Source organism: Melanaphis sacchari, unplaced genomic scaffold, assembly GCF_002803265.2.
Source record: "Melanaphis sacchari strain LSU unplaced genomic scaffold, SCAv2.0 Contig51_pilon_pilon, whole genome shotgun sequence".
In the NCBI taxonomy this organism is placed as follows: Eukaryota; Metazoa; Arthropoda; class Insecta; order Hemiptera; family Aphididae; genus Melanaphis; species Melanaphis sacchari.
The window spans coordinates 706,500-714,753 of record NW_020271353.1 but is presented as its reverse complement, the minus strand read 5'-3'; the positions used below and the strand labels follow the sequence as shown (position 1 = coordinate 714,753).

At 28.9% G+C, this 8,254-nt stretch overlaps 1 long non-coding RNA gene across 1 annotated transcript in view; it reads right to left on the bottom strand.

Moving 5' to 3' along the window:
- LOC112599498 overlaps positions 1–8,254 on the bottom strand; it is an 84,602-nt gene that overhangs the window by 23,248 nt on the left and 53,100 nt on the right. The window contains exon 3 of the long non-coding RNA XR_003114943.1: positions 5,194–5,289. This is a non-coding gene — a long non-coding RNA (uncharacterized LOC112599498). The remainder of the gene's footprint in view (positions 1–5,193; positions 5,290–8,254) is intronic.

Sequence of the window (8,254 nt, the reverse complement as noted above, 5' to 3'; positions counted from 1 at the left end):
ACCACCCTGGGCGTCCGACTTTGTGCGCCCGGATGGCCGGCGGCAAATTTCCCGGTCACGCGCGCGCGACGGGCGCGCAAGTGGCGGTTGTGGGCTGCGGTCGAGGGGTGAGTGGCGGCACAGGAGACGGTTTATCGTCGGCGTCGGCGGCGGCGACCTTCTCCTGTGGCTGTGACGGTCAGGTGGCAATGCGGAAGGAGCGGTGACCGTGTCGGCGGCGGTGGTAGGGGGGTGACGGAGAACGGAAAGATACGGCCGCGTCGGCGATGACGGTGACGCTGCTGACTGCTCAGTACTACTGCCTGCTGCTCAGCACTACTATATATTGCCCGGCAAATGTCTCTGTCCCGCCACCACCTCCGTGACGGAGCCTAATCATCTCTGGTTGGGTCGCGGGCCGTGTGGCTATTTTATTATCGCCACGTATCGGCAGAACTTTCATGTGGAAACGAAGTTTTTGGTTGGCAACAGAAAAAATTCACATTGAAAGAGATTTCGCCAAATAAAATGACATAAATTTGATCATGGTTCTCAAAAATACAGAAAATTTTGTTAAATAAATGTTTCACTGAGCATATATTTTGTAAACACATGATATGATATCATATAATGTAAACAGACTGCGATTTAAAACAGTGCATAATAATATATTATATTGTCATGATTATTTTCATTGCGTCGTCTGCTTTGCCAGTGCACGAACGACGCCGCGAGGAGAGGGCAAATAACGCGAGCGTATAATATTATCGTGTGTACGGGGTGTATATTATAGTGTGCGTAGGTATCTGTTGGAAAACGATAGCGTATTATTTTATATTTAATTTTTTTTTTCGTATTGGAGGGAGTGTGGTCTGATTCTTTGATGAACTCTGGTGGCTTTTCAGTCGTTGTTCACGTTACCGGGGCCGGAGTTATGCTTGGTCGCGCATGACTCACATTTTGTTACACGACGCAATTGGACGACAAAAAAAATAATAATAACAATAATGATAAAAATAAAAAAAAAACAAAATAATATAAAGTAAAAAAAAAAAACACATAATAATACGCAAAAATTGCTGGTCACCGTTGTTGTACTTGTAATGTATAATATAGTTGCTGTTTTTGCTATCGCGACGACGGCGATGGCTCGACATAATTACGTCGGAGAAAAAATGGTTAAATTATAATATTAAAACGATATATATATATACATATATAATAAGACGCTGACACTTGAAACGGGTGAAATACAGAGTAGGTAAACGAGATTGGGAACCAAGGGCTGTGATTTGTGAAAGGGGTAGAAAAGCTTCTTGGCTTCATGTATGTGTTATACTACTATTGTACACGATAGGTACCTAAAATATAAGTGTTCTCAAAGAATGTACCGCGAAAACTTGAAAATTTTTATTTTAACTCATCATAATGGAAAAAAAAATGGTTTTGTTCAATTAGTTATTACTATAATTTTCATGAAGAAGTAGATACGAAATGTTTATCGAAAGTATGCTGGAACTTTTGGTAGTTAATAATAATGGGCCGAGGGGAAAATTAGTTTGGGAACCACTCTTCTACAGATGAGTACTGTTTATTGTAAATTTACGCACTTGTATGATACGGGTCGGCTGGACTCCAGCACTTGATGTTTTCACAGACACCATACAGCAGCAGCACTCAGACGAGGAACGAAAAATCGAAAAAACCTACCGTCATAGATTTTGGGAGCAGAAAAATCCGTTTGCCGATTTCTGACGTCGAACGCATTTAGTATAGAACATATGTATATGCGCTTTACCGCATTCGCGCACTAACTTAATTTAACGCAAGATGCAACCGATAATACAGTCATATCACAATAATATAATATAATCTAAACAAGGTGTACATAATAATATATATAAATATACATTATATACAATGTCAGTGTCACGTACCTACGCCAACGCGTTGGGCCGGACGGATTTTTCAGCGTCCAAAAAATATTGTCATCAGTAATCGCGCACTGCACTTTAATTAGAAATTTGAAGAATAGCTATTTTAATTTTTTATGTTTATAGTGTTAATACTATTATTGTATACCGACCAGAAAACCGTACCTATTGTACGTTTACATTTCTGATGTACTTTTACGCGACTAATCATACAATATTATATCGTAGACATTGCGCGGTTGCAATATAGGCGTACCATATAGCGTTTCGGCCACTGACAAACATTATATTATATTATATCGTACACGTATGTTGTTTTGATAGATACTGCACGGTGATGGCCATCAACTATATATAGGTACTAGGTAGGTTGGTATAGGTAGGTCGCACATTGGATCTCCACCACTACCGTTCCGCTTTTTTCCTACATATGTTCCCGAAACGATATATGTATTATATATAGCCACTTATAAAGGTAAATACATGTATACACCTTTATGTACAGAGAACGCAAGTCGTGTGAAATTAATAATATCACATTTATGCATAATATACGGTTTGCACGTTGTGGTATAAATTGCAATTTTTTTCCGGTAAAAAATTGTATAGTAATGAAAGATAATGTTCGAAATCGAATTCATCAACAAACAACGATTTATTATACAGAGTGGTTCACATCACTGAGAATGCTCACTTCTTTTTTTCTGAAAATTTTGTTGCGTCAAAATCAAAATTCGAACGAGTAGTTTTTGAATTATTTAACTTCGAGTACTAAGATAATAGGTCAATGATAATGGGTTTGAACGATATGGAGGCTATCGTGATTTGAAAATTTTGATAATTAATATTAATCAATTAAAAATAGTCTAAGCCTAATGAATACTAAATTCAATATTACATTTAATAATTAATATTTTTAAGAACTATTATTTATATTACACACATTTTAATAGCTGAGAAAATACTCGTTTAAATTTTGAATTAAGTACATCAAAATGTCGAGAAAAAATATTCTTCTATCCACAAAATGATTTACAGTAGAAAACTTATTTAACAAAACAGAAATTGTTAACACCACAAATCACTTTTTAGGTAGTAAACAACTCTCGATAATTTACAAATATGGTTTTAAAGTATACTAAAAAATTCCTAAAGTCAGAAATTGATTAAATTTATTATTAAAGGAAAAAATTGGTGTGAGTATATTTAATGAATCACTCTGTACATTATATTTAGTTTGTTAAACATTCTAGTTCTACTGCACAAATCGTCCATCGTGTACGTCATCATCATGTATAGATATTATAGATACCCTACACTCCACAACACTCATACATAATATACGTAATATAACTATTTTCTACATTACAATAATAATCACATCATTGGTCGTACCATTGGGTACCTGTAGGCTGTAATAGACCATCGTAAAATATTTATATAGTCTACAATCGAAAAGTAAATGTGTTTGATTTGTCAGTTGGGATTTCTTCGTCCGTGTATTTACATTAAATTATATACAACGATACAAAGCACGCATAACATAATATTATATTATAAACCTATCGTACTTACTCGCACGATTCGTGTCAATATAGACAATGAATAATAAATTATTTTATTCGATCGCTTATTTATCGATGAAGCAAAAATTTATAATTCAAAAACGAGAAATTTCTAATTGATTTCATTTCGGAAACACTTTTGATCGGCAAAGAATGTGCACAAAAAATCAACAATGGATAAATATTCGGAAAAATCCGTTTTGTAAGAAATATGTAAAGGATGTTTTAGAAAAAAAACTAAGTTTAGATAATTTAAATTTAAATTTTGGATGACTCATTAATCACGATAATAGAATTTAGACTTTTTATGATTGAGCGATTGACTATAAAAAGTGCGAGATATAAATGACGAAATCGATAACTATAATAATAATACAGCGATAAAATGATTAATAATTGGATATTATTTATTATTATAGTAAGATAATATAAATAGAATTTCTATTCTATCTATTAAATTAGAAAATACTGGTGACTAGTAATCATTTTCATCTTGACATATTTGTCATTAATTACATAATTAATTTTTTCTAATAACTTCAACTAGATCAAAAAAAAAATAATTACATTTAAAATTCCTTTCCAATTTTATTTTAATAATAATATATATTTGGTTTTGAGTATAGATTGACAAAATTTGTCAATAAGTCTCATAACAAGTTTTGTCAATAGCAACTATTTAGCTATGATTAAAAAAAACTCGTTTAATAAGCACGATTTACTCGTAATTATGATTTTGTGTAGGAATAATTAAAGTTATAAATAAAAAATATGTAGGTATATAAATATTAACATTGATGAACAGGTTACTAATATAAATGGCCACAGTAAAAATACTTAGAAAAATGCAAGTTAAAAAACAAATCTATAAACCTATTCTGCAGTAGTTCAATATCAGGTTAAACAAGTTGTAATAAAATTAGATTCAAACAGTATCAAAATCATCATCTAAATACTTATTAAATTAATTAAAAATAATATAAACTTAAACGTCGAAATGAACATGTTTTTATCTTACTTAACATTATAAAACAATAATGTGTAAATTGCTTATATACTGAAAATAATATTTTTGTATCAAATATCAAATACTAGGAATAAGGCTGCTGAGCATTAAGAGTTTGAAAGTTCAAAGTTCTGTAAATAAAATTTATTGTATAGCCAACAATTTAACTCAACTTAATTGACGATTTTTCAGCACAAAAACGGTACAATGAAACATACATTTTATTATGATGTCTACGAATATTTTCTATGTTTTAACCTTTATATAAATTATAAAATACAATCATTTAAAAATAAAATACAAAACTGACAAAATAAAAACATAGATAATATTTTAAAGTTAATATTCTTCAAGCATAATTTTTTTTTATTAAATTACATCAATACAATTATGATGACGAAAAAATATTTTGTTTATAAAATTTTCTAAAAATATTAGTGAAGAAATATATTGTGACCACTTGTGTAAAATGTATAGCATATGGCATAACTAACAAAAACATTAAGTTAACTAGGTATTTTTAAATCTGTTCATTTTAGTTAAAAAAATGTCGACAATTTATTAATATGGATGAGAAACTGAAAATATCATTGAATAAAGAAATACGCAATGCTGCGATTGTGTGTATTTAAAATGTATTCTTATACCCTACTGATATATTATATTGTATATTTAAAATGTATAATTCAATAAATTTAATTTAGCTTACCTGACGGTCACCATTCCGATAGACTTGTTTTATTAAAGCAGTAAAGTAGCAGTTATTAGATATTATGATTTTATGTTGATAGATGTTGCATTGCTTCTGAAATAATAAAATAAGTTTAAGGTATTTTGGCAGTTACTAGAAAAACGTATTTTAAAAATAAAAATATATAAATAAAACATTATAATATTATATTCATGTATAATACCTAAGTAAATACCTACTATTTCTAATAATATAATATGAAGGACTAAAAATTCATTAATATTTTTTCGTTGATATTTTAGTCATTATTTGCAAAATTAATTTAATTATTTGAAAAATTCATAAACAATACGTAAATTCAGTTATAATTGTAAAAATATTGTCTGGATTATAAAACATTTTTTTACTAAAAAAAAATTAGTTTTGGTCATTAAACGACAAAATAAATAATCATCATAAAGTTCATACGCTACACACTAAAGTGCTACTGAATGAGGGTCGTCACTGCCGACTGTATAAACCGCAGCGATTGTGCTACTACTGACATTTAGGGTGAAATGACGTCATCAAACTATACTTTTAACCATAAAAATAGTAGAATGCGCAAGACAGTATTCATATATTGATCAATCAAAATGTTGCTTTAGTTTCTGTCTAGTTCAAAACACTAACTTATATATGATGTTTGCGTGTTTAGCTCAAAAATAACGTGACAAGACCATTTAACCGTATAATTTATTAATATTTTTATGTTTTGATATAAAATCTGAAGATATATATATAATATATACAAATACATAATACCTACATAAATATATGAAATAGTATTACTGTAGAAGACCTCTGTGAAAATTGATGATATGCTTAGAACTTTGAGCGTGTTTGATTTTCATTGAAATACAAAATATATATTACATAAATAACTACCTTCTATTATATATATATATATGTATGCACTCATAATATGTATTAAAAATTGTTATTACATTTAAAAATAGTTAATAAAGTTGATAGATACTACTTTTATTTATGCCCCATATATATAATTTTTTTATTAGTATTATGAGATATAAATATATGAAAATAATAAAATAGTTATGTCATGATATACACATAAAAATATAATGTACTTGTGTTTGTAATGTACCTATAAAATATAATATCAGGTAATTATCAAGAATTTAAGCTATTGAAATTAATTAATAAATATTAGAATATTGTAAGTTATACAAAGTAACAGTATAGGTCTGTCCATATATTCATATTATATTGAATATTCCAGTGTTGAGTGTTAATCTAATGTTAATTTAAGTTTTTTTATTTTATTAAAACTGTTTTTCTTTTTAATACACCAGATGATAAATTTTAATAAAATATTACAAATTAAAATATTTTATTTATATTGGATTTATCAGTACAAGTATTTATAGAGTTTATAATACAATATTATTATTGTTTTTATTTTTGTATAGATTTAAACTTTAAAATATTTATTAAGTATCATCATAACTACAATGCTAAGTCTTATAATTTTTGATATGATATACTATTTTATACAAGTTAAAATATTTAATACAAAACAAGTTCAAAAATATTTTTAATAAATGGCACATACAGTTTTTACAAAAATGGTGTTACGATATTACATGGGGTACACAGAGTATTAAATTTTGTTTCATTAAATTCTTTTATAGGTATGAATATATGATTATAATTTAATAATTTTATTAATTTGATGTATTTTTGAAAAAAATAAACCATTGTATTACAATATACGTTTATTCAGATAATGCAAATCTCCTTATAGGGTTACTTTCCATTCGAAATGAACAATGACAATATCAAAATATACACTAAACAAATGTCCTGTATATTTTAAATTGTAATGTTATACAAAATATTATATCAGTATCAATTTTCAATTGATTATTACACTGAATCACAGTAATATAACATAGTCCTTAAAAAAATAAATTTTAATAAAACCCATTTGGGGCTGAAAAGAGAATTATATATAATTACCTATCTACTACGCGTATATCTATACTTGACGTATATATCGTTGCCACGTTTAATAAATAGGTACCATATAAATATTAAATATAGCATAATGATATTGAAACAATGTAATATATAATTTTCTGACGTATAATTGAGTATACGGTGTGTTTGACGCGTTGTGATAAACCATAAAAAGCAATAGTAATCGAATAAAATTGTATTATCATTCAAAGGGGGTAAGACTATTTAAGACTACAAAATAGAATCAAAAAAACTTATACTGTACACTCACAAAAAAATTACCGTATTTACTATCCGTTGAAGAAAAAAAAACTAAACCATGAATATTTACTAATGGCAAGACAACAAAATAACAAATCATATAATGTTACATAACATGACCTTATGGTTTGTGGGTCGGCGCAGTGTGCCGTAAGAAAGTGGAAAATAGTTTCGCATCAAATGCCTTGAGGTTTATGTGTTACTCTAGCGTCTCTATCTTACATATAAGACAATATCGAACAATTAGTTAATGTGTTTTGATTGATTATAGCGTTGTACAATATTGTAGACTTAAAGGCGAACTGGCACTGACGACAAGTCGAACAAATTAATTGGTGGCGGGTAAAAACAGGGATTGTCTGTCAAAAGTTATGTCAAGCGAATGAATTACTGCAGCTAGAGAAACGTAGTCTGCGTTTGAGACTTATGTGTATGGACGTATTATATGTACATTGTACACGCATAGATACGAAAAATAGATTTTATTCGAATTGCAGAATACGAGTTGACTAAGCTCGTGTATTAAGTTATACGTATATTTTATTGAATTTACTACGAGTAATTCGACAAGAGGTCTGTAGTTGTACCAGTAGCGGTTCAATTTAAGATTTTTATAAGCTTATAGTTTCTATTTAAAATTAACATAAAAAATACTAGTAGAATTATTCATTAATTAGCGCTTACATTGACAACGCTAGGATGCAAATGTTAGTTAGATTATTATTATATTGTATACAAAGTGTAAAATGTGTATTTATAATGAAGAGAGAAAAAGCCAGAGTTAGATAATAAAAAT